A 27,695-nucleotide genomic window follows, 5' to 3' on the forward strand; every position below is an offset into this window, starting at 1 on the left:
GCCAGTGCTCCTGCACCTGCTCACTGTGTGTTCGTATTTTGAGCTTCTTTTCAGGTTGGCTTTACTCAAGTTTCAATTAAACAGAATACGTTTATTAACAACAACTTGCATTTATATAGCGCCTTTAACATAGTAAAACGTCCCAAGGTTGATTCCTGGGGTGAGAGGGCTGTCCTATGAGGAGAGATTGTGTAGAATGGGCCGATACTCTCTGGAGTTCAGAAGAATGAGAGGTGATCGCATTGAAACATAGAATATTCTGAGGGATTGACAGGGTAGATGCTGAGAGGTTGTTTCCCCCTGGCTGGAGTGTCTAGAACTAGGGGGCACAGTCTCAGGATAAGGGGTCGGCCATTTAAGACTGAGATAAGGAGGAATTTCTTCACTCAGGGGGTTGTGAATCTTTGGAATTCTCTGCCCCAGAGGGCTGTGGATGCTGAGTCTTTGAGTATATTCAAGGCTGAGATCGAGAGATTTTTGGACTCTAGGGGAATCAAGGGATCGGGCGGGGGAAGGTGGAGTTGAGATCAAAGTTCAGCCATGATCTTACTGAGTGGCAGAGCAGGCTCGAGGGACTATATGGCCACTCCTGCTCCTAATTCTTAAGTTATTATTTAAGGCACTTCACAGGAGCAATTTTCAAACATCACATTGCAGTTTGTGGGAGCTTGCTGTGCGCAAATTGGCCGCCGCCTTTCCTACATTACAACAGTGACTACACTTCAAAAAGTACTTCATTGGCTGTGAAGTGCTTTGGGACGTCCTGAGGTTGTGAAAGGCGCTATAGAATTGCAGGTTCCTTCTTTCTTTTACTCAGTCTGCGGGCTTGTGTCAGAGCCGAGGCCCCCAGACGCCCCACCCCCACCCCCGGACACTCTCTCAAGCGGGCGAGCTGCCCCTGCGTCCTGCTGACCGCTCTCTTCCTGGGAGCTAAAAGATCTCCCTTCACTATCTGGGCTCCCTCACGAAGGAAGGAAGGTCCCCTCGTAAGCTGCGGCCCCGGGGGGACGGGCAGTGTGAAACCCAACAGCAGACAGCACCCCCAGCACGGGGAAAATATCAACCTGGGCGGGGACGGGGGTGGGGGGGGGTGTGGGGCTGTGTGAAGCCCCGTAAACAAACATGTTCCACACATGGAAAACCACAACAGATGCCATCCTACAGCCAAGCTGGACACAATTAGCCTCCTACATTAACCTTTTAGTCCCATTCAGATGATTTCCACCTGAGATTGAATTCATCACCGTGCTGATAATTCATTTTTGACATCAAAAGAAGCCTTTGTGTTGTGGCTTCGGAAACAGTTTTGAGAAAATTAAATTATTCCTACGGCCGGCCTGCCTAAAAGATGCTAAAGCATTGATTTAATGGCATTTCCACTTCATAAACTAGTGAGATTAAAAACTTCTCTCAATCCTGACTCCAAGTGGCATTAACTTACCATTCATCACAATTAAAGTTCTTTGATTGTGCTGACAAATCATTTGAATAAAATAAAATAAATGCTTAAAGGAAAGGCAGAGCGAGCAGACAGAAGACTGGAGATATCAGGAGGACCTAAGCTCCAAGGTACACTGGCCTTGATTGCCGATTTTTTTAAAAGTCTCCATCGGAGCTGTCCAAAACACTCAGGCCGCGATTTTTCGGTTCGAAGTGGATTGGGAGCGGGACAGCTGCCTTCCGGGTTCCAGCCCCGCCCCCAACGACATCAGACGCACAAATATGATTTTGCGTCGATTGGCCTTGTTAAGCCCCGCCCGGTGGGCTTGCCGGCCAATTAAGAGGAAGCCGGTGTCAGATGACGTTAGTTGATGACACGTCGTCTGCCGGTTTTCTTAAAAGGGCCACACGCATTTTTTTTTGACAGCTGATTTCTCAGTGTTGGACAGCATTGAGGGGCTGCAAACACTGGCAATCACTGTACAAAAGTGAGCCCTTGCACCCAGGCTCTCCAGTGACTCCTTCCTTAGGCTAGAACAGATGGCAGCTGCAGGTGAGGTTGCAGAAGCGATCTGTCACTGGTGAGAGAGGTTCTCCCAATGAGGTGGGACTAGACAGCCAATTCAAAACTTGGTAACTACAGAAAAGTGTAAATGCATTAAAAATGATTTTCCCAGCATTTCCTTACCTCTGAAACTCACCAGTGTACCATTGGATCCTTCACACCACTTCTGCAGCTGTCATCAATGCAGAAACATTACAGCAGACCCACAGCACGCCACACTTACCTGGCGTGGTGTCTGGACGTCGGAAGCCCGCAGAAGAACTGTCAAAATTGGAACAAGCCTCTTAACTACCTGTTAACAGGCAGTTAAGTGCCTATAATCCACTTCCCGCCGCTAGGTGGCGGGTCCCTGCACAAATCGTGGACCCGACACTTGGGAAGATTGATTGGAGGCGGGTTGACAGTGGGTTTCCGGCCCACTGTCAATCTTTGGGATTTTGCCGGATGTCCCGCCTCCAAACCCGCCCCCTGAGCACCGGCAAAATTCTGGCCACTGTGTTTCAGATCAAATTAATGACTTGGTAAAATTGTCTGTTGTGTAGCCATTTGTACACAATGATAGCCCACAAAACAATTCCAGGCTGACACTCCCGGTGCAGTACTGAGGGAGCGCCACATTGTCGGAGGGGCAGTACTGAGGGAGCCCCACATTGTCGGAGGGGCGGTACTGAGGGAGCGCCGCACTGTCGGAGGGGCAGTACTGAGGGAGCGCCGCACTGTCGGAGGGGCAGTACTGAGGGAGCGCCGCACTGTCGGAGGGGCAGTACTGAGGGAGCGCCGCACTGTCGGAGGGGCAGTACTGAGGGAGTGCCGCACTGTCGGAGGGGCAGTACTGAGGGAGCGCTGCACTGTCGGAGGGGCAGTACTGAGGGAGCGCCGCACTGTCGGAGGGGCAGTACTGAGGGAGCGCCGCACTGTCGGAGGGGTAGTACTGAGGGAGCGCCGCACTGTCGGAGGGGCAGTACTGAGGGAGCGCTGCAGTGTCGGAGGGGCAGCACTGAGGGAGCGCCGTACTGTCGGAGGGGCAGTACTGAGGGAGCTCTGCACTGTCGGAGGTGCCGTCTTTCGGATGAGACGTTAAACCGAGGCCCCATCTGCTCTCTCAGGTGGATGTAAAAGATCCCACGGTACTATTCAATGTTCTCCCCGGTGTCCTTGCCAATATTTATCCCTCAGTCAACATCATAAAATAGATGATCTGGTCATTATCACATTGCTGTTTGTGGGAGCTTGCTGTGCACAGATTGGCTGCCGCGTTTCCCACATTACAACAGTGACTGCATTTCAAAAAGCACTTCATTGGCTGTAAAGCGCTTTGGGTCGTCCTGGGGTGGAGAAAGGCGCTATAGAAATGCAGGTCTGTGATAATTTAATCACTCATAATGTCAGCAAGTTCATCACCAGTCTCTCCACATGACTGAACTCCCTCATCCCCTGGTACCATTCTGGTCAATCTCCTCCGCGCCCTCTCCAAGGCCCTGACATCCTTCCTAAAGTGCGGTGCCCAAGAATTGGACACAATACTCCAGCTGAGGCCAAACCAGTGATTTGTAAAGGTTGAACATAACCTTCTCGCCTTTGAGCGCTGTGCCTCTGTGGTAAACCACTGTTGTTAGTATTGTTGTTCACTGTTAGTACTGTTGTTCACTCTTGCATATTGTTGTACTTGTCTGTGCATGCCTCAGCTGACTCCGCCCCTGGCTCCACCCTCATGGCTGGGTATAAAGGTCGCTGCTCAGAAGCCTCCGGCCCTTTTGGATACCAGGCAACCACAAGAGGCATGCTCTGTTCTTTGGTAATAAAAGCCTGTTTATTACTTTCTCAATCTCCAGTCTTTTGTAGCAATTGATAGTGCATCAGCCTCTATTTATAAAGCCACTAGCTGAAGTGCCCGGCGGTGCCGAGGCTTTTTCGAGGGTATGTTGTTGTTGGAAGAGAGAGAGAGCGACTGGGGGGGTAGAGAGAGAGCGACTGGGGGGGAAGAGAGAGAGCAACTGGGGGGTAGAGAGAGAGCGACTGGGGGGAAGAGAGAGAGAGACTGGGAGGAAGAGAGGGCAGATGGGGGGAAGAGAGGGCGGGGGAAGAGAGGGCGGGGGGGGAAGAGAGGGCGGGGGGAAGGGAGGGCGGGGGGGAAGGAGGGGGGGAAGGGAGGGCGGGGGGGATGGGAGGGCGGGGGGGAAGGGAGGGCGGGGGGAAGGGAGGGCGGGGGGAGGAAGGGAGGGCGGGGGAGGAAGGGAGGGCGGGGGGGCGGGCGGGGGGGAGGGGGGAAGGGAGGGGGGAAGGGAGGGCGGGGGGGAAGGGGGGCGAAGGGAGGGCGGGGGGGAAGGGGGGGCGGGGGGGAAGGGGGGTGAAGGGAGGGGAGAGGGGAAGGAGGGGGAGGGGAAGGGGGGAGGGCGGGGGGGGAGGGAGGGCTTGAGGCTGAGAGACGGCCACGGCCACGACCGGTTGCCGGGGTAACCCTGCCGCGCCACCCCGCCCCGCACTCCCGAGAGCCCCGCTCTCCGAGCCCCGCCTCCCCCGGCCGAGAGCCCCACTCTCCAAGCCCCAGCCGCCCCGCCCCGCACTCCCGAGAGCCCCGCTCACCAAGGCCGAGATCCGCACTCTCGAGAGCCCCGCCCGAGCCGAGCGCGGAACAGAGAGAGACGCCGCGTCTCACCTGCTCCTGCTGCGCGCGCACCCTGACCCTCGTGGCTGATGCCGTTGCCCCGGGTAACGTGACACGTGAGGGGGTGAGGAGCTTAGCAGAAGCCCAATTACCTTGCTCGGGCCTGGCTGGGCAAGAAAGGCCCAGGCTTTCAGGCCTAAGAAAAAAACGGGGAAAGGTAGGAAAAAGAATCTTCAGGTTAGATAAAATATTTACAAATGAGTGATTTATTTTAAAACAATTTAATAAATTCAATTTTATTTTGGTGGAAATGTATATTTGAAAACAAAGACGCAGAAAGCAGGTAAAAGAATGGAAGCAAGATGGCGGCTACTCACCTCGGTTCAGAACGATAAGGCCCGCCCACACACGCACCGATTGGTCGACCGTCAGGTGACCAAAGCGTAGGATTGGTCAATCGTCCCGTCACTCGACCGTAGGAGGGCCCGGCCGCACGCGGCAGCAAGCCGGCGTACGATTGGTCGACCTCGAGGTCACTCTGTCGCTAATGAGCGGATAATGAGATGCTAATGAGCGGAATGTTGAAGGTTTTTCGGATACCGCGGGCGCAATTTTCGTCCGTCCGAAACGTAAATACGCTTAAGACCGTTTTGGAAAGGTAAGCTTTCTTTCGACGTAACGCACGCGTAGGTACGCCCTGTAACTTTCGAGCGCATAGCCGGACAGACGCACACGTGCAGACAGACAGACAGAAGGACAGACAGATCGACCGATTTATATATATATAGATGGATCCGGTGTGCTTTTTAACAGCCTTCTCAACTTGTCCCGCCACCTTCAGAGATTTCTGTATTCAAACTCCCAGGTCCCTCTGATCATGCGCACCCTAAAAGTGGTTCCCTTTAGTTATTTTCTGTTATATTACATGCGAGATAGGATGAGCGCTTGGGATGAGCTCCACTATATGGAGGCTGGAAGATGAGAGGCCGTCCCAGAGAGCGTTGGAATAGTTGAGTCTGGAGGTAACAAAAGGAAGTGAGTTTCAGCAGCAGCGGGTGGGCGGAGGCGGGGGCGGAGGCGGGCGATGTTCGGGAGGTGGACGTAGGCGGCCTGGGTGACGGAAGCGGATGTGCAGTCGGAAGCTGCGCTCACCTCACTTACACAGAAGCTCCAACACGGAAACAGGCCATTCGGCCCAACCAGCCCGTGCTGGCCTTTACCTTCCACACACGGCAGCAATCATGTTTACCCGCCCTGTTCCCTCATCCTTTGTCCCCCCCTCTCCAATCTCAGCTTGAATGTTGGCACAGCCTCTGCCTCCAGCACTAACCCTGGGAGTCAATCCCACAGCCTCACAACTCTCCGTGTGAAGAACTTTCTCCTGCCCTCTGTTCCAAATCTCTTACATTCAATTTTGTATCTATGGCCCCTTGTTCTTAGCCCCTCAATTACTGGAAACAGTAGGATTCTCTCCATTCTTTCAGAATTTTGAACACTTCCATCACATCGCTCTGTAATCTGTGCTGTTCTGAAGAAAAAAGCATAAATTTTTCAAGTCTTGTCATTTGTATTCTCTCATAACAGGCAGCATCCCAGTGAATCAGTGCTGCTCCCGCTCTACAGCTCCAATATCCTCCCTATACTGTGGAGCCCACTACTGCACACTGCCCAGTAATGATAGCAAAATACTGCGGATGCTGGAAATCCGAAATAACAACAAAAAATGCTGGAAAAACTCAGCAGGCCAGGCAACATCCGTGGAGAGAGAAATAGAGTCAACGTTTCAGGTCGAAACCAAAGGATGGTGTGTTGCCTCCCTGGTGCAAGGGTCAAGGATGTCTCAGAGCGGCTGCAGAACATCTTGGAAGGGGAGGGTGAACAGCCAGTTGTCGTGGTGCATATAGGCACCAACGATGTAGGTAAAAAGCGGGATGAGGTCCTAAAAGCTGAATATAGGGAGTTAGGAGGTAAATTAAAAAATAGGACCTCAAAGGTAGTAATCTCAGGATTGCTACCAGTGCCACGTGCTAGTCAGAGTAGAAATAGAAGGATATTTCAGATGAATACGTGGCTAGAGGAATGGTGCCAGGGGGAGGGATTCAAATTCCTGGGACATTGGAACCGGTTCTGGGGGAGGTGGGACCAGTTCAAACCGGACGGTTTGCACCTGGGCAAGGCCGGGACCGATGTCCTAGGGGGAGTGTTTGCTAGTGCTCTGGGGGAGGGTTTAAACTAAAATGGCAGGGGGTTGGGAACCTGAGCAGGGGGACCGAGGAAAGGGAAACGAGGATAAAAGCAAAAGATAGGAAGGAGAAAAACAAAACTGGCAGTCAGAGAAATCAACAGTTTAAATCAAACATGGCCACAGTAAATAATAATTCTAATAGGTCTAAGAGCATTAAAAAAACAAGCCTGAAGGCTTTGGGGGAGAAATTCGGTTGATAGCGCCACCGATTAACGCCTAAAGAGGCCGAGAAGTGGGGCCCTAGCCAATTTCCGGGCGGGCACAAGGCGCCTAGTGCCTCGCCCCATATTGAGCATGCATTTAGCGCCGGCGCTAAATCTTAGCGTCCGCTCATGGGCGCAGGCTGATTATGACGTCATTTGAGTGTGCAACGCCTTTTGGGTGCCCCGGACCGGAAATTCAGTGGCGCCCCCCTCCGTAGCACCTGGCGCTAATAGTGACAGCTTACCTGGACCTTACCAAGTCGCTCTCGGGCTGGAGGAGCGTTATTTAAAGGGGACTGGTGTGGTTTAAAAGCGGCAGCCATTTTTGGATCACAACTTCCTCGAGAGCTACAAAGAGTTGCTGAGCTGCACACTGAGAGCCATTTGACCACTGAGCCAGCGCAGGCAGACGATCTTCAGCCTTCTGACCATCACCTTGCTGTTGGTGAGCCTTGACAACGGGTAACCTTCCTGTGGGCACTTATTATGGGGGCTGCATTGGAGGGGAACGTCCTGCTCCTGAATCATCTGGAAAGGGCACTGAGACACAGGGAGAGGGGGGCGGGCATGGCCAGACGGAGGAGGGCCAGCAGACGTCGCCACAGCAGACCTTACGCTGGCAGGGTTATCCGACAGCAGGTTTCCTACATGAACATGCCGGAGGAGCAGTGTGTCAGAAGGTTGCCATTTAGAAAGGAGGTGGTGACTGAGCTGTGCCAGCTGCTTCAGCCAGATCTGCAGCCTCAGATAAGGTGCAGGACATCTCTGTCGGTGGCTGAGAAGATGCCTGCTGGCCTGAACTTCTACGCGAGCGGCTCTTCTCAGGCTGCGCGTCAGAGGCTGATCAGAAGTAGCTTCTAGGCCCCTCTCACAGAATGCTTGCTGCCATTCCAAGACCAGGAATGGAACCGGTCTGATACCCCCAAGCCTGTGAAGGGCAAGATGCATGTAAATAGCAGGCATGGCCATTGTAAATGAAGAAAGTGTTTCATTACACAAAATGTGGTTCCTTCAAACATGAGAAAGCTATGGCAACAGAAAGCAAAACTAATACACTGACACATAACTGCCACTCACACCCAGGAGACTGTCCAAAACATAAATCACATTCTGACCATCTTCCTTGACCTTGATTCCACTGCGCCAACCAAAGCATCCAATGCCCCATCAGTGAGGCGTTCCGCCCTCTGCCTCACCCTTTCCGTGTCTTGCTAGGCTGGTGCGCCACAGGTAGGCTCCCACCGCTTTGAAGGCCTACAAGGCAGTGAGTGTGTCTGGTGATGCCAATTGACCTGCCCCTTTAAGAGCTGGCCAGCGCCACTGTGTCTCAGGGAAAGTGATTATTGACAGCACCCTCGCTGCGCCCCGCCGCCGCGAAATTGGGTTGCGCCGCCGGGTTAGCACCTTAAGAGTAGCGTGCAGCGCCTGATTTAGCACCGCAATCAACTTTAGGGGCGCTGCAACCCAATATCGCGCTAGGTGGTGCTAAGTTGCGCCTGGCACTAAACTTTGCGCATCGCCAGGACTAGCACCCCAAACGCGGCTATACCAAATTTCTAGGCCTTTGTGTCTTAATGCGAGGAGCATTCGTAATAAGGTGGATGAATTAGCTGCACAAATAGAGGTAAATGAATATGATTTGATTGGTATTACAGAAACATGGCTCCAGGGTGGCGAAGGCTGGGAACTCAACATCCAGGGGTATTCAATATTCAGGAAAGATAGGCAAAAAGGAAAGGGAGGTGGGGTAGCATTACTGGTTAAAGAAGGGATTAACACAATTGTAAGGAAGGATATTACCTCTGATGATGTGGAATCTGTATGGGTAGAACTGAGAAATACCAAGGGGCAGAAAACATTAGTGGGAGTGGTATATAGACCTCCAAACAGTAATGCGGAGGTTGGGGATGGCATTAAAAGGAAAATTAAAGAAGCGTGCAAAAAGGGCACAGCAGTCGTCATGGGTGACTTTAATCTACATATAGATTGGGCTAACCAAATTAGTAACAATACCGTGGAGGAGGAATTCCTGGAGTGTTTACGGAATGGTTTCCTGGACCAGTATGTTGAGGAACCAACCAGAGATCAGGCCATCTTAGACTGGGTATTATGTAATGAGAAAGGATTAATTAGCAATCTTGTTGTACGAGGCCCCTTGGGTCGGAGCGATCATAATATGATTGAATTCTTCATTAAGATGGAGAATGAAGTAGTTGACTCAAAGACTAGGGTCCTGAATTTAATTAAAGGAAACTATGATGGTCTGAGGCGCGAATTAGGTAGGATTGATTGGGGAATGTCACTCAAAGGGTTAACGGTGGATAGGCAATGGCAAACATTCAAAGACCGCATGGATGAACTACAGAATTTGTTCATCCCTGTTTGGCATAAAAATAAAACAAAAAAGGTGACTCAACCGTGGCTAACGAGGGAAATTAGGGATAGCATAAGATCCAAGGAGAGGACATATAAATTGGCCAGAAAAAGCAGTAATCCAGAGGATTGGGAGCAGTTTAGGATTCAACAAAGGCGGACAAAGGGATTAATTAAGAAAGGGAAAATAGAATATGAGAGTAAGCTTGCAGGGAACATAAAAACTGACTGTAAAAGCTTTTATAGATATGTGAAGAGAAAAAGATTGGTGAAGTCAAGCATGCAGTCAGAATCAGGGGAATTTATAAAGAAATGGCAGACCAATTAAAAACATACTTTGGTTCTGTCTTCACAAAGGAGGACACAATCAAATCAAATCAAATCAAATCAACTTTTATTGTCATTGTTAGTGCACAAGTGCAGTACAACGAAATGTAGGCTTGCGGCTCCCGAGAGTGTACATTTAGATTAAGACATTTAAACATTCAACATACATTTGGCTTGTAATACATTAACATAAACATAACCATAATAAAGTGCATTGGCAGATGTGCAGGCTTTAGAGTTTATTTGTGGAGTTCAGTAGGATGACAGCCCTGGGAAAGAAGCTGTTCCTAAATCTGGTCGTACGGGTGCGAATGCATCTGTAGCGTCTCCCAGATGGCAGGAGGGCGAACAGACTGTGGCTGGGGTGGGTAGGGTCTTTGATGATGGACCGTGACCTCCGTAAACAGCGTTTCTGGTATATGTGCTCTATGGTCGGTAGCCAGGTGCCGGTAATGCATTGGGCAGTTTTGACTACCCGCTGCAGGGCTCCCAGAAATGTCGGGGAACATAGGGTCTGATGAAAGGGAGGAACTGAAAGAAATCAGTATTTGTAGGGAAATGGTGTTAGGGAAATTGATGGGATTGAATGCCGATAAACCCCCAGGGCCTGATAATCTACACCCTAGGGTACTTAAGGAAGTGGCCCTAGAAATAGTAGATGCATTGCTGATCATCTTCCAACATTCGATGGAATCTGGAACAGTACCCATGGATTGGAGGGTGGCTAATGTTACCCCACTATTCAAAAAAGGTGGTAGAGAGAAAACGGGGAATTACAGACCGGTAAGCCTGACATCGGCAGTGGGGAAAATGCTAGAGTCCATTATAAAAGATGCAATAGCAGATCACTTGGAAAACAGTGACCGGATCAGACAAAGTCAACATGGATTTACAAAAGGTAAACCGTGCTTGACTAATCTACTGGAATTTTTTGAGGATGTAACTAGTAAAATAGATAAGGGAGAACCAGTGGATGTGGTGTATTTGGACTTTCAGAAGGCTTTCGATAAGGTCCCACATAAGAGATTAGCGTGTAAAGTTAAGGCACATGGGATTGGGGGCAAGGTATTGACTTGGATAGAGAACTGGTTGGCAGGTAGAAAGCAAAGAGTTGGAATAAACAGGTCTTTTTCCGAGTGGCAGGCAGTGACTAGTGGGGTACCGCAGGGATCGGTCCTTGGACCCCAGCTATTCATAATATATATTAATGATCTAGACAAGGGAACTAGATGTAATATCTCCAAATTTGCAGATGACACAAAGCTGGGTGGACGTGTGTGCTGTGAGGAGGATGCCAAGAAACTACAGGATGATTTGGACAGGTTGGGTGATTGGGCAGAAGCATGGCAGATGCAATATAACGTGGATAAATGTGAGGTTATCCACTTTGGTGTCAAAAACAGGAAGGCAGATTATTATCTGAATGGCAATAGATTGGGAGAAGGGGAAGTGCAACGAGACCTGGGTGTCCTTGTGCACCAGTCGCTGAAGGTAAGCATGCAGGTGCAGCAGACGGTTAAGAAGGCAAATGGTATGTTGGCCTTCGTAGCGAGAGGGTTTGAGTACAGGAACAAGGATGTCTTGCTACAGTTGTACAGGGCCTTGGTGAGACCACATCTTGAGTATTGTGTGCAGTTTTGGTCACCTTATCTGAGGAAGGATATTCTTGCCATGGAAGGAGTTCAGCGAAGATTCACCAGGCTGATACCTGGGATGGCAGGAATGACGTATGAGGAGAGATTGGGTCGATTGGTCTTATACTCGCTGGAGTTTAGAAGAATGAGAGGGGATCTCATTGAAACTTATAAAATTCTGGCAGGACTGGACAGACTAGATGCAGGGAGGATGTTCCCGATGGTCGGGGAATCCAAAACCAGGGGTCACAGTCTAAGGATAAGGGGTAGGCCTTTTAGGACAGAAATGAGGAGGAATTGCTTCACCCAGAGAGTGGTGAACCTCTACCACAGAAGGCAGTAGAGGCCAATACATTAAATATATTCAAGAAGGAGTTGGATATATTTCTTAAGGCTAAAGGGATCAAGGGATATGGGGAGAAAGCAGGGACAGGGTACTGAATTTGGATGATCAGCCATGATCGCATTGAATGGCGGAGCAAGCTCGAGGGGCCAAATGGCCTACTCCTGCTCCTATCTTCTATGTTTCTATGTTTCTATGACTGAAAGTGCTCCAGCATCAAGCATGCTGCAGCCAGAACAATACAGAACTGGTGGGATTCGTGTCCAGAGTTCCTTTTCAAACATAACCCCATGGTGGTTCGTGAGGTGTGATGGGAATGGGTTAATCAAGCAGGAGAGGTGGCCAGCCTTGATCTTAATCATCATTGTCTCCCCTCTGCCGACCCGACCCCCCACCCGTGTATTTCCCATAATGGATTGAACTTAATACAGGATAATGCTAGGTTGACCATTACTAAAAATTAAATTCAGGCGACAAGCTCCCAGATTCAATTGGCAGTGTGCTTGAGTTGTCTAATCCAAGCTGTCACAGTCGTTTGGGCTCTACAATTAGCCTCACCACCCTTAGGATAGAAAGAGCAACCATCAGTCAGAAAGAAAGAAAAAAGAAAGAGTTGCATTTCCATAGCGCCTTTCACCGCCTCAGGACGTCCCAAAGTGCTTCACAGCCAATGAAGTACTTTTGAAGTGAAGTCACAAGGAAGGATCTATTGGCCTTGGAGGGAGTGCAGCGTAGGTTTACCAGAATGATACCCGGACTTCAAGGGTTAAGTTACGAGGAGAGATTACACAAACTAGGGTTGTATTCCCTAGAATTTAGAAGGTTAAGGGGTGATCTGATCGAAGTTTTCAGGATATTAAGGGGAACAGATAGGGTAGATAGAGAGAAACTGTTTCCGCTGGTTGGGGAGTCTAGGACTAGGGGGCAGAGTCTAAAAATTAGAGCCAGACCTTTCAGGAGTGGAGTTAGGAAGCACTTCGACACACAAAGGGTGGTAGAAGTTTGGAACTCTCTTCCGCAAACGGCAATTGATGCTAGATCAATTGTTAATTTTAAATCTGAGATCGATAGGTTTCTATTAACCAAGGTATTAAGGGATATAGGGCAAAGGCGGGTATATGGAGTTAGGTCACAGGTCAGCCCTGATCTCATTGTATGCTGGAACAGGCTCGAGGGGCTGAATGGTCTCCTCCTGTTCCAATATAATGTGGGAAATGCGGCAGCCAATTTGCGCACAGCAAGCTCCCACAAACAGCAAAGTGATAATGACCAGATCATCTGTTTTTAGTGATGTTGATTGAGGAATAAATATTGGCCCCAGGTCACCGGGGAGAATTCCCCGGCTCTTCTTTGAAATAGTGCCAGGGAATCTTTTACGTCCACCCGAGGGAGCAGACGGGGCCTCGGTTTAATGTCTCATCCGAAAGACGGCACCTCAGACAGTGCGGCACTCCCTCAGTAGCCAGTCTCGCTCGCCATTCACTATCTGGGCTCACACATCATGAACACCCACCAAAGGGGCAACACTGCCCACATAACTGCTCCATGGAGGTGTGGATACACTGATCCTGCTGAGAACAGTGATGTGGGTGTTTTTGATGTGTGAATGACAGTAGGTTGTTTAGCACGAAGCTGCAATCTATGATCTTATCCTCTTTCAGCATCAACACACAGGCCCTTTCCAACAGCAATCGCTCGATATCGATGGCAAGCCGCACTTCTGGCTACTGAGGGAGTGCTGCACTGTCGGAGGTGCCGCCTTTAAGATGAGCCGTTAAACCGAGGCCCCGTCTGCTCTCTCAGGTGGATGGAAAAGATCCCACGGCCACTATTGGAAGAAGAGCAGGGGGAGTTCTCCCCGGTGTCCTAGGCCAATATTTATCCCTCAATCAACATAACAAAAACAGATGATCTGGCCATTATCACATTGCTGTTTGTGGGAGCTTGCTGTGCCTAAATTGGCTGCCGCGTTTCCCACATTACAACAGTGACTCCACTTCAAAAAGTATTTCATTGGCTGTAAAGCGCTTTGGGACGTCCTGATGTTGTGAAAGGCGCTGGAGAAATGCAAGACTTTCTTTCTAACCAGATGAGAGCAGCTACCTGTACAACAGGTGGCTCTGAGACTCTCGCTGGCCATTCAGTAGCAGACAGTCGCAGACTGCCAACTCTTACACCTCACGCTCTGGTGCAGCTTTGCGCTCTCGAGGTTCCTCAGCACCGCTTCTCACAACTAATACTCGGCGCAACAACGACATTAATGACATTCTCCGGCTAACTGCAGTTACCGGGGATCCCCCTCGCTACCCTGTGACAGTCCACGAATGATTCTCACCAGCCCAGGTGTGCAGCTCCCTCTGGCTAACTGTGGTGGCGCTTTCCAGCTCCTGTCCATTGTTAGAAGAAGCAAATAAAGGGACCTTCCGATAAAAAATGAACGAGGAAGCGGAATGCAGTATTAAAGACACTGACCTAGAAATTCAGTATAGCCACTTTTGGGGCGGTAAAGTCGGGCGGCCGCTAAAGTTTGCGCCCGGCACAAAGTCGCGCCCCCTTCGCCGATATTCAGTCGCATCGCCCCAAGAGGTTGCTGCTGCGCAACAACAGGCGATGCACGACTATCTTTAGGCGCTAAGCCGGCGGTGTTGAGCGATAGCCCCGAGGCCGGGCGCAGCGCAGGTGCGGCGAGTTCTTGATTGACGGCAGACACTCTGGTGCCGGTCATCTCTTAAAGGGGGAGGGTGGATTTGTTTGCCTGCCACGCCCTGCACACTGCAGCCCTCAACCTAGGCCTGACCACTTCAGCTTCACCTGTACAACGCCCAGGACTATGGAGAAGGCCAGGGAGAGAGCGCAGCGCTTCAGCGGCGGTGACCTGAGGGTGCTAGTTGGCGGAGTGGAGCGCAGGCGCCATGTTTTGTTCCCAGAAGGTGGCAAGAGCCCGCTGCCCAGCTATTGATGCGCTATCAATTACTCATAAAAGACTGAGAGTTAAGAGAGTAACTAAAGGCTTTTATTAACAAAAGAATGAAGGTCTGCCTCGAGTGGTCGACCGGTCCAGAATACAAAGGGGCTGGGGAGCAGTCACCTTTATACTAGGACTTGTGGGAGGAGTCAGCCGAGGCATGTCCAGGCATGTACACAGTGGAATACAAACAGTGGTTTACCACATTCACCCCTTGTTTAAAATTGAGTCCGGCGGGGTGAAGTGTATTAAAAGTTAGTGTATTGGAGTCTCTCCGGAGGTCTTGTCTGCCGCTGTGATCGGCGTGGCGACGGCAGGGGTAGTGGAGCTTCCGGCGTCGAGTCCCGCGTAGGCTGTGGCACAGGCATGTCGTCCTCGTAGGTGTCGAGCGGGTCGCTGGGCCCAGGCCTGCCGTCTGCTGGGGCTGGATATCGGATCGTGGGGGGGCGGTGGTAGTGAGTAGTGGGTTACTGCGGCCCCCGAGGGTGCAAGGTCTCTTATGGAGACTGTGTCCTCCCGCCCGTCCGGGTATGCAATGTAAGCATACTGGGGGTTGGCGTGGAGGAGGTCGACCCTCTCGACCAGGGGGTCCGTTTTATGGGTCCTCACATGCCTTCTCAGTAGGACCGGCCCTGGGGACGTCAGCCATGGCGGTAGCGATGTCCCCGATGTGGACTTCCTTGGGAAGACAAACATTTTCTCATGAGGGGTGGCGTTAGTGGCAGTGCAGAGCAGTGACCGAATAGAGTGGAGCGCATCGGGGAGCACATCCTGCCAGCGGGAGGTTGGAAGGCCCCTAGACTTTAAGGCTAGCAGGGTGGCCTTCCAAACTGTCGCATTTTCTCTTTCCACCTGTCCGTTCCCCCGGGGGTTGTAACTGGTGGTCCTGCTTGTGGCAATACCCCTAGTTAGCAGGTACTGACGGAGTTCGTCGCTCATAAACGATGAGCCCCGGTCGCTATGGATATAGCTGGGGAAACCGAACAGGGTGAAGAGGTCGTTCAGACATTTAATGACCGTGGCACTGGTCATGTCCGGGCAGGGGATGGCGAACGGGAAACGGGAGTACTCATCAATAATATTGAGGAAGTACACATTGCGGTCGGAGGAGGGGAGAGGCCCTTTAAAATCAACGCTCAGGCGCTCGAAGGGGCGAGTGGCTTTTATCAGGTGGGCCCTGTCTGGTCTATAAAAGTGCGGTTTGCACTCAGCGCAGACTTGGCAGTTCCTGGTCATGGTCCTGACCTCCTCAATAGAGTAAGGCAGGTTGCGGGCCTTGATGAAGTGGAAGAACCTGGTGACCCCCGGGTGGCAGAGGTCATTGTGGAGGGCCCGCAGTCTATCGATCTGCGCGCTGGCGCAGGTGCCACGCGATAGCGCATCCGGGGGTTCATTGAGCTTCCCGGGCCGGTACAAGATCTCGTAATTGTAGGTGGAAAGTTCGATTCTCCACCTCAAGATCTTGCCATTTTTGATTTTGCCCCTCTGCTTGTTGTTAAACATGAAAGCAACTGAACGTTGGTCAGTGAGCAGGGTAAATCGTTTTCCAGCCAGGTAGTGCCTCCAATGACGCACAGCCTCCACAATTGCCTGGGCCTCCTTCTCAACAGCGGAGTGTCTGGTCTCCGGGCCTTGGAGGGTTCGTGAAAAGAAGGCCACGGGTCTCCCCGCCTGATTGAGGGTAGCGGCCAGGGCAAAGTCGGACACGTCGCTTTCCACCTGGAAGGGGATGGATTCGTCCACTGCGTGCATGGTGGCTTTGGCAATGTCTTCCCTGATACGGTGGAAGGCTAAGCGGGCCTCTGCCGTCAAGGGAAAAGAGGTGGACTTGATCAGCAGATGGGCCTTGTCCGCATAGTAGGGGACCCACTGGGCATAATAGGAGAAAAACCCTAGGCACCTCTTCAGGGCCTTGAGGCAGTGGGGCAGTGGGAGTTCCATAAGGGGACGCATCCGGTCGGGGTCGGGGCCGATGACTCCGTGTTCCACAACACAGCCAAGGATGGCGAGGCGGTTTGTGCGGAATATGCACTTCTCCTTGTTATATGTCAGGTTCAGGAGTTGGGCGGTGCGGAGGAATTTTTCGAGGTTTGCGTCATGGTCCTGCAAGTCACGGCCGCAGATGGTCACATTGTCCAGATATGGGAAAGTGGCCTGCAACGCATTTTGATCTACCATCCGGTCCATCTCCCTTTGGAAGACGGAGACCCCGTTGGTGACGCCAAAGGGAACCCTAAGGAAGTGATAGAGGCGGCCGTTTGCCTCAAAGGCAGTATACTGGCGGTCCTCAGGGCGGATAGGGAGCTGGTGGTACGCTGATTTCAGGTCAATGGTCGAGAAGACGCGGTACTGCGCGATCTGGTTGACCATATCAGCTATGCGGGGGAGTGGGTAGGCGTCCAGCAGGGTGTAGCGATTTATTGTCTGGCTGTAGTCGATGACCAGGCGCTGCTTCTCGCCGGTCTTAACGACCACAACCTGGGCTCGCCAGGGGCTGGTGCTGCCCTCAATAATCCCTTCCTTCAGGAGCCGCTCCACTTCGGTTTTAATGAAAACCCTGTCCCCGGCACTGTATCGCCTGCTCTTTGTGGCGATGGGCTTACAGTCGGGGGTGAGGTTAGCAAACAGTGGGGGGGGGGTGACTCTGAGTGTGGAGAGGTTGCACCTGGTGCGCGGCGGGCAATTTGGGAGCCGCTGGCTGCGGACTGTGAGTGGGGGTAGGGGTCCACCGTACGCCATCGTAACACTTTTAAGGTGGCACTGAAAATCTAACCCCAGCAGGACGGCAGCGCAGAGGTCGGGCAGGACCAGAAGTTTAAAATGATCGTACACGGTCCCGTCTACTACGAGTGTCACTACGCAGTAGCCGCCGATGTCCGCCGACTGGGACTCGGAGGCCATAGAAATCCGCTGGTGCACAGGCAGGAGTGGGAGAGAGCAACGCCGCACCGTGTCGGGGTGGATGAAGCTCTCCGTGCTCCCAGAGTCAAAAAGGCAGATTGTATCGTGGCCATTTACCTTAATGTCCATTGTGGAGCTGGCCAGCTGGTGCGGTCTCGCTTGGTCCAGTGTAACGGATGCCAGCGTAGGGGTCGGTGTGTCGCTGCGGGTATCAGATGAGGCGGTGTTGGGGGCCTGCTGCGTTCCGGCTGTCGTCCAAGGTGGCGGCGTCCATGATCCCCATGTGGCTGGAGGCGTCCAAAATGGCTGCTGTACCGGTGGTTCGCACATGGCCGGGGAGGCCCAAGATGGAGGCCCGCATGGCCCACACGCGGCGCTGTTGGGGTTCGGGGTGGCTTTGGCCCTGCAGGCGTTAGCGTAGTGTCCCTTCTTCCCGCAGCCCGAGCAGATCGCGTTTTTCGCCGGGCAGCGCGCTCTGGGGTGTTTTGCCTGGCCACAGAAGTAGCATTTCTGGCCTTGGGGCACTGCTGTCTGGCCTTGGGACACTGCTGCGGTAGTTGGGCCATTGCTGGGGTGTGGCTGGGGTGGCACGGTGCTATGAGGCGGTCCTACCGTGTCCCAGGCTGTCATTCCCCGCGGCGTCCACGGTGCAGAGGAGTAGGCATCCATGCCCCGGTAGGCTGCATCCAGTGATAGTGCGAGTTCAGTGGCCTTGTTGAGGTCGAGGTCACTCTGCTCCAACAGTCGCTGTCGGGTGTAATTGGATCTGTGGCCCGCTACAAAAGCGTCCCGGATAAGTTCCTCTGTGTACACGGCGGCCTTTACATCCTTACAACCACAGGCCCGGCCAAGCACAGACAGTGCCTGAAGGTATTCCACGGTCGATTCCCCAGGTTGTTGTTTACGACTCCCCAGAAGGTGCCTGGCGTACACTTCGTTCACTGGGCGCGTGTACTGGTCCTTGAGGAGCTTGATAGCGTCCGCGTACGAGGTCGCGTCTTGGATGACCGAGTACACTCGGTGGTTCACTTTGGAGGTCAGGACATCCAGTTTGTCCTCGTCCGATTTGATTGCTGCGGAGGCGGTCAGGAATTTTTCGAAACACTTAAGCCAGTGAGTAAACTTGGTGGATGAGTCCGCCTCCCGATGATCTAAGTCCAGGCATGCTGGTGTGAGGATCTTCTCCATTATAAAAATTTTGTTAATAAAATTGATGCGCTATCAATTACTCATAAAAGACTGAGAGTTAAGAGAGTAACTAAAGGCTTTTATTAACAAAAGAATGAAGGTCTGCCTCGAGTGGTCGACCGGTCCAGAATACAAAGGGGCTGGGGAGCAGTCACCTTTATACTAGGACTTGTGGGAGGAGTCAGCCGAGGCATGTCCAGGCATGTACACAGTGGAATACAAACAGTGGTTTACCACACCAGCGCCTACCGGAAAGCCTGGAGGGAGGTGTCCAACAGGATGTCTTCCAACAGCGTGGTTGCCAGGACTCCTGTGCAATGCCGGAAGAAGTTCAACGACCTCACTCGGGTTGTCAGGGTGAGTACCCTTTCCAGTGTCCTCCTCATCCTTGCATGTGCACCTCACATTATGGGCAAAGGGACCTGAAAGCCCTAATGGCCAGCCCTCATCCAGCAGCTATGGGACTGGCATGAAAATCAATTGCACATTCAGCACTTTACACACTGCCCAAGCTATTCGACCATGGGAGGCATTGCAGACAAGATCAGGGCTACACACTGTCCAAGCTATTCGACCATGGGAGGCAGTGCAGACAAGATCAGGGCTACACACTGTCCAAGCTATTCGACCATGGGAGGCAGTGCAGACAAGATCAGGGCTACACACTGTACTAGCTATTCGACCATGGGAGGCAGTGCAGACAAGATCAGGGCTTCACACTGTACTTAGAGGCCGTCCTTTCTCTTGCAGGCCAAGGTTGCGCACAACCGGCGCAACCGAAATGAGACCGGGGGAGGCCGTCCTGACCTCAAAGAGCTCTCCGACCTCGACCAGCGTGTGGAGCGCATTATGGGAGGCCAGCTGATTGGCCCCGTCACCAGTGGAGATGCCGACCCTGTTCTGGGCACCAATGGTAAGGGCATCACCTTTTGGACCTCTCTCGTTCCACTTGCACATCAGATCAGCATCCTTTGCCACTGTCCGACCAATGCGGTGAATGGCACCACTCATGCCTCCCTCGCTGCCGCCCTGTCCTCACTCTAAAGTTACTCTTGTGCCTTCCTGCTTTCAGATGGTGAATCGCCAGGTGAGGAGGCGGGCCCTCAAGCTGCCACTGTCAGCCCTTCGGAAGACGAGGAGGAGGAAGAGGAAGCCGGCCCATCAGTGCCACCCTCAGCCGCGCCAGCCCATGGCGATGTAGGGGACACGTCTTCCCTGGAGGGGAGCCGGGGGGGAAGGGTCGGAGGAGAGTGAAGCTCCGGGGCCCAGCGGCCTGCAGCAACGCGGGAGGGGTGGGGAAGCTCGGCGGACTTCTCCCCAGAGGGTGAGTGCGGCCTCCAGTCCTGCGACGGTCAGCGCAGAGGAGGTGCGCCTCCTAGAGGAAATGGCCGTCCAGGCTGAGCGCAGGCACACTGAGCTCATGGCTGCAGTGGCAAGGATGCCTGACTCCATAGAGTCACTGGCAAGGAGTGTGCAGGAATACGGGGCAGCACAGGCCAGGAGTCTGCAACAATTCAGTGCAGCACAGGCCAGGAGTCTGGAACAATTCAATGCAGCACAGGCCAGGAGTCTGCAGGACATCGCGGCAGCACAGGCCAGGAGTCAGCAGGACTTCGCGGCAGCACAGTCGGCTTCTAGCCAAGTGCTCAGTCGTGCCGTCCATTCACTGGCTGGTGTCATTCGGACACAGACCAGGGCCACACGGGCACTAACTGCTGCCACCCTCGCTGGATCAGCCAGGCATCACCAGGGCACTCGCCGCGCAGCAGCAGCCCAGCAGTCTGTCCTTCAGCTGTTTGCTGCGCATGCTGCAGTGCTGGCCCGTGCGAGTGCCAATGTGTCAGGCGACCAGCGAGCACCTGCGATCTGCCAGGTTGCCACCATTCCTGCAGCCGACACTGCCACTCCGCCATTGCAGCTGCCACGAGCTGCTGGACAGACTGCTGCCGCCCAGCCAGAGTTGGAGCAGTCAGCAGCCGGCCACTCCAAGGCCAGAGCTGGTGCAGGCCGACCCCCAAGGGCATCTGCCGTCTCGCCATCTGCTCCTCAGCAGCCTTCCCCCAGCCTTGCTGCAGCCACTGGGCTCCCATTGAGGAGGAGCTGCAGGGCGGGCAGGGGCCAGGCAAGGATGCGCAAGGCATCGCCCTCGCAGGGCAAAAAGTAGAGGTATGCACAAATGCCTGGTGCTTGTTGTAAGGCCGACAGTGGTGCAGTTGTTTTTGTGTAAGGCCGAGACTGGTGTCTTTCTTTCTTTGTGTAAGGCCGAGACTGGTGTCTTTCTTTCTTTTTGTAAGGCCGAGACTGGTAGTTTTGTGTTTTTGGAGGGGGCGTCTCCACGTGAGCATATAATGTGGGAAGGGCAGAGGTTTTCAATAAATTATTGTTGTTAAATTGCAGTGTGCATGGTTTTTTGGTTAAGTCCTGGTTGCCCTGCTCGGCTGAGGGCTTGTGGAGCGGCTACATTCATCTGCTGACATTGGCACAAGCCAGTCCCTGAGAGGGGGCCTAGAACCGACGTTCAATAAGCCGGCGACGGGCGGCCCTTGCACTTTGTGCCTCCCTCCTGTGCTGGTCCTCCTCCTCCTCCTCCTGCTCCTCCTCCTCAGGTGGTCCTCCAATCTGTGGTGGCAGTGGCTGAGTCCTGCGGATAGCCAGGTTGTGCAGCATGCAGCAAACGACCACGAAATGGGAGACTCGCTCCGGCGAATACTGGAGGGCTCCACCGGAACGATCCAGACAGCGGAACTGTTGCTTCAGGACGCCGATTGTTTGTTCGATGATGTTCTTGGTCGCTTGATGGCTCTCGTTGTATCCCTCTTCAGCAGGGGTGCTGGGCGCACGGAGCGGGGTCATCAGCCAGGTACACAAAGGATAGCCTTTGTCCTCGATAAGCCATCCTCGTGGGTGAGGCTGTGCCTGGAACATGTCTGCCACAGAAGTCTGTCGCAGGATGAAGACATCGTGGCTGCTGCCTGGAAAGCGGGCATTGACAGCTAGGATGAGCTGCCTGTGGTCACACGCCAGCTGGACGTTCAGCGAATGGTAGCCCTTCCGGTTGCGGTAATCCTCGGCATTCTCCAGAGGTGCCCGCAAAGCCACATGCGTGCAGTCAATGGCGCCCTGCACCATGGGGAAGCCCGCGAATGCTGCAAAGCCCATTGCACGCTGTTGCTGCTTGGCAAGGGCCATGGAGAAGGAGATGAACTGACGTCTCCTTTTGAAAAGGGCATTGGTCACCTGGCGGATGCAGCAATGCACGGCGAACTGGGAGATGTTGGCAATGTCCCCAGTAGCGGATTGGAAGGAGCCGGTGGCATAGAAGTTGAGAGCCACCGTCACCTTCACTGCCACCGACAGAGACGTCCTGCTCCTCAGCTGTGGCTGCAGATCACCGCCAAGCAGCTGGCAGATCTCTGTGACCACCTCCCTTCTGAATCGCAGCCTCCGAACACACTGCTCCTCAGACATGTTGAGATAGGAGAACTGCTGGCGGTATACCCTGGGTGGGTAAGGCCTCCTTTGCCGACGCCTGTTGCCCCCTCTCCATCTAGCCAGGGCTGCCACTCTCTCACGGCGTCTGTGAGCCCTTTGGATGTAATTGAGAAAGCCAGCGTTGACACCCATTGCAGCCCCCATAATATGCTGGCAAACAATGAGATGTCAATGAAGGCAAAGACTAGTGGAAAGCTGTGGCCTGAAGCCAGAAGTACCTGTCCGAGTGTTGGGCCAAAGCAGAAAGCTATCTACCTTGGTCTCTCTCCAAAGATCCGTTTCGCAAGAAGGTGTGCTGCGAAATGGCAGCCTTTTATATTGCAGGAGGAGTGCCCTTTAATTTGCGCCCCCCGCGCCCCGCATCGGCTGAGCACCGTTCCACTCTAACAGTCGCTAGGGGTGCCAGGCGCACAATGGGGCGTCGCCACTGAAGTTCCAGTTGGGGGCGCACAAAGGGCGTTGCACGAGGAAATGACGTAATGATCTGCGCGCGCAGCTGAGTGCGCGCAAAGACTTTGCGCCGCCGCTAAATCTCTAGTGAAGTTGGGGCGAGGCGCAGTTCGCGCTGCGCCCGGTCGCTACCCGCCTAGCGCCTGACATCTACTCCTCCTAAGGCGCTAGCGGCTGGCGCAACCAACTGAATTTCTAGGCCACTGGATACCCCAATTAATGTGGTAATTCTGTATGGAACCAAAGCCTGAAGCAGTTGGAGATACACTGCTGCTGGATAGTTGCTGGCTACAGAGTTTGTGTGGTGCAAAATCTTTATAGAATAATTTAATCGAGCTTTTAAAGATGCAGTCTATGCAGCCCTCAAGGATAATGTGTTGATATAACTTAAGCATTTATTAAGTGCGTAAACCAGATAAACTCCCGTATTATTGCTGCAATGTTTCACCAGTGCAGCATTGGGGGCCCACTTTAAAAACCATCGCAATTCTCCGACAGCGGCATGTCCTAAATCGTCTTGTGTCATCCACAATTCCCCTGGCCTGGCCCCCTCGTCCCCTGCTTGGTATCCATGTTTTTAGCAGGTGTGGGAATGTCTTTCATTGGGAATAACTCTGCCTCCAGGCTACGACTATTCCAACTCTCTGCTGGCCCTCTTCCCACCTTCCGCCCTCTGTAAACATCAGCCCATCTAAAACTGGGCTGCCCCGTGTCCTAACTCTCACCAAGTCCCGTTCGCCCATCGCCCCCTGTGCTCACTGCCCCGTGTCCTAACTCGCACCGAGTCCTGTTCACCCATCACCCGCTGCGCTCACTGCCCCGTGTCCTAACTCACACCCAGTCCCGTTCACCCATCACCCCCTGTGCTCACTGCCCCGTGTCCTAACTCGCACCGAGTCCCGTTCACCCATCACCCCCTGTGCTCACTGCCCCGTGTCCTAACTCGCACCGAGTCCCGTTCCCCATCACCCCCTGTGCTCACTGCCCCGTGTCCTAACTCACACCCAGTCCCGTTCACCCATCACCCCCTGTGCTCACTGCCCCTTGTCCTAACTCGCACCGAGTTCCGTTCGCCCATCACCCCCTGTGCTCACTGCCCCGTGTCCTAACTCACACCCAGTCCCGTTCACCCATCACCCCCTGTGCTCACTGCCCTGTGTCCTAACTCACACCCAGTCCCGTTCACCCATCACCCCCTGTGCTCACTGCCCCGTGTTCTAACTCACACCCAGTCCCGTTCACCCATCACCCCCTGTGCTTACTGCCCCGTGTCCTAACTCACACCCAGTCCCGTTCGCCCATCACCCCCTGTGCTCACTGCCCCGTGTCCTAACTGACACCCAGTCCCGTTCACCCATCACCCCCTGTGCTCACTGCCCCGTGTCCTAACTCACACCCAGTCCCGTTCACCCATCACCCACTGTGCTCACTGCCCCGTGTTCTAACTCGCACCGAGTCCCGTTCACCCATCACCCCCTGTGCTCACTGCCCCGTGTCCTAACTCGCACCCAGTCCCATTCACCCATCACCCCCTGTGCTCACTGCCCCGTGTCCTAACTCGCACCCAGTCCCGTTCACCCATCACCCCCTGTCCTGGCCGACCTACACTGGCTCCCGGTCCGGCAGCGCCTCGATCTTCAAATTCTCATCCTTGTTTTCCAAACCCAATTTGACCTCTGTTTCTGTGCCGCGACAGCCACTGATAATCTCAGAACGAGTTGGCACCTTCAGGAGGGGAGGGGATCAGTTCAAAGGCTGACAACTCCTCCCACAACTGAAAAATCACCTCAATTTCTTCTGACCTTTACTGGCGCAAAAAGGCGATCAGGATAAAGCGGGGTTGATAGAAGGAAACAGCACAGGATAAGAAACCGGGAATCCGTGCTATGTGAAATAGCGTACTGTGAAAGGAGACATTTGCATCGAGAGTTATGCTTTGACATGCGATCCAAGGCACTGAATGCAATTTAATGGCACTGATGGTCTAAGGGCATCAGGATAATGGACTGTGAAATTGGGAGGTTATTTAATCGTCAGACTTAATAATAAGTCTGAGGGAGCTGACACTGTGTCCATTGACCCTCGATCTGATATGTTACAACTGGTTATTAAAAGGAGGACAGGGAAACAATCAGACACACAGCAGGCTTCAACTTCTTTTTGTGAATTCTGTGCTCATCAAGCTGAGGGATGTCAGTGCGGGGGAATGGAACACTTTCCGATTAGAACCACCCAGTGTACCCGTCAAACACCCCGAGGGCAGGGACAGCACGGGGTTAGATACAGAGTAAAGCCCCCTCTGCATTGTCCCATCAAACACTCCCAGAGGAGGTACAGCACGGGTTAGATACAGAGTAAATCTCCCTCTACACTGTCCCATCAAACACTCCCAGGGCAGGTGCAGCACGAGTTAGATACACAGTAAAGCTGCTTCTACACTGCCCCATCAAACACTCCCAGGGCAGGTACAGCACAGGTTAGATACAGAGTAAAGCTCCCTCTACACTGTCCCATCAAACACTCCTAGGGCAGGTACAGCACGGGTTAGATACAGAATAAAGCTCCCTCTACACTGTCCCATCAAACACTCCCAGGGCAGGTACAGCACGGGTTAGATACAGAGTAAAGCTCCCTCTACACTGTCCCATCAAACACTCCTAGGGCAGGTACAGCACGGGTTAGATACAGAGTAAAGCTCCCCCTACACTGTCCCATCAAACACTCACAGGGCAGGGAGAGCACGGGTTAGATACAGAGTGAAGCTCCCTCTACACTGTCCCATCAAACACTCCCAGGGCAGGTACAGCACGGGGTTAGATACAGAGTAAAGCCCCTCTGCATTGTCCCATCAAACACTCCCAGGGCAGGTACAGCACGGGTTAGATACAGAGTAAATCTCCCTCTACACTGTCCCATCAAACACTCCCAGGGCAGGTGCAGCACGGGTTAGATACACAGTAAAGCTCCTTCTACACTGCCCCATCAAACACTCCCAGGGCAGGTACAGCACGGGTTAGATACAGAGTAAAGCTCCCTCTACACTGTCCCATCAAACACTCCTAGGGCAGGTACAGCACGGGTTAGATACAGAGTAAAGCTCCCCCTACACTGTCCCATCAAACACTCCCAGGCCAGGTAAAGCACGGGTTAGATACAGAGTGAAGCTCCCTCTACACTGTCCCATCAAACACTCCCAGGGCAGGTACAGCACGGGTTAGATACAGAGTAAAGCTCCCTCTACACTGTCCCATCAAACACTCCCAGGGCAGGTACAGCACGGGTTAGATACAGAGTAAAGCTCCCTCTACACTGTCCCATCAAACACTCCCAGGGCAGGTACAGCACAGGTTAGATACAGAGTAAAGCTACCTCTACACTGCCCCATCAAACACTCCCAGGGCAGATACAGCACGGGTTAGATGCAGAGTAAAGCTCCCTCTACACTGTCCCATCAAACACTCCCAGGGCAGGCACACCACGGGTTAGATACAGAGTAAAGCTCCCTCTACACTGTCCCATCAAACACTCCCAGGGCAGGTACAGCACGGGTTAGATACAGAGTAAAGCTCCCTCTACACTGTCCCATCAAACACTCACAGGGCAGGTACAGCACGGGTTCGATACAGAGTAAAGCTCCCTCTACACTGTCCCATCAAACACTCCCAGGGCAGGTACAGCACGGGTTAGATAAAGAGTAAAGCACCCTCTACACTGTCCCATCAAACACTCCCAGGGCAGGTACGTCACGGGTTAGATAGAGAGTAAAGCTCCCTCTACACTGTCCCCATCAAACACTCCCAGGGCAGGTACAGCACAGGTTAGATACAGAGTAAAGTTCCCTCTACACTGCCCCATCAAACACTCCCAGGGCAGATACAGCACGGGTTAGATGCAGAGTAAAGCTCCGTCTACACTGTCCCATCAAACACTCCCAGGGCAGGTACAGCACGGGTTAGATGCAGAGTAAAGCTCCCTCTACACTGTCCCATCAAACACTCCCAGGGCAGGTAAAGCACGGGTTAGATACAGAGTAAAGCTCCCTCTACACTGTCCCATCAAACACTCCCAGGGCAGGTACAGCACGGGTTAGATACAGAGTAAAGCTCCCTCTACACTGTCCCATCAAACACTCCCAGGGCAGGTAAAGCACGGGTTAGATACAGAGTAAAGCTCCCTCTGCACTGTCCCATCAACCACTCCCAGGGCAGGAACAGCACAGGTTAGATACAGAGTAAAGCTCCCTTTACACTGCCCCATCAAACACTCCCAGGGCAGGAACAGCACGGGGTTAGATAGAGAGTAAAGCTCCCTCTACACTGTCCCATCAAACACTCCCAGGGCAGGTACAGCACGGCTTAGATACAGAGTAAAGTTCCCTCTACACTGCCCCGTCAAACACTCCCAAGGCAGGTACAGCACGGGTTAGATACAGAGTAAAGCTCCCTCTACACTGTCCCATCAAACACTCCCAGGGCAGGTAAAGCATGGGTTAGATACAGAGTAAAGCTCCCTCTGCACTGTCCCATCAACCACGCCCAGGGCAGGAACAGCACAGGTTAGATACAGAGTAAATCTCCCTCTACACTGTCCCACCAAACACTCCCAGGGCAGGTACAGCACGGGTTAGATACAGAGTAAAGCTCCCTCTACACTGTCCCATCAAACACTCCCAGGGCAGGAACAGCACTGGTTAGATACAAAGTAAATCACCCTCTACACTGTCCCATCAAACACTCCCAGGGCAGGAAAAGCACCGGTTAGATACAGGGTAAATCACCCTCTACACTGTCCCATCAAACACTCCCAGGGCAGGTACAGCACGGGTTCAATACAGAGTAAAGCTCCCTCTACACTGTCCCATCAAACACTCCCAGGGCAGGTACAGCATGGGTTAGATACAGAGTAAAGCTTCCTCTACACTGTCCCATCAAACACTCCCAGGGCAGGTACAGCACGGGTTCGAT

The sequence above is a fragment of the Somniosus microcephalus genome, chromosome 34 (assembly GCF_052327205.1).
Source record: "Somniosus microcephalus isolate GS21.2 chromosome 34, FLI_Smic_1.0, whole genome shotgun sequence".
In the NCBI taxonomy this organism is placed as follows: Eukaryota; Metazoa; Chordata; class Chondrichthyes; order Squaliformes; family Somniosidae; genus Somniosus; species Somniosus microcephalus.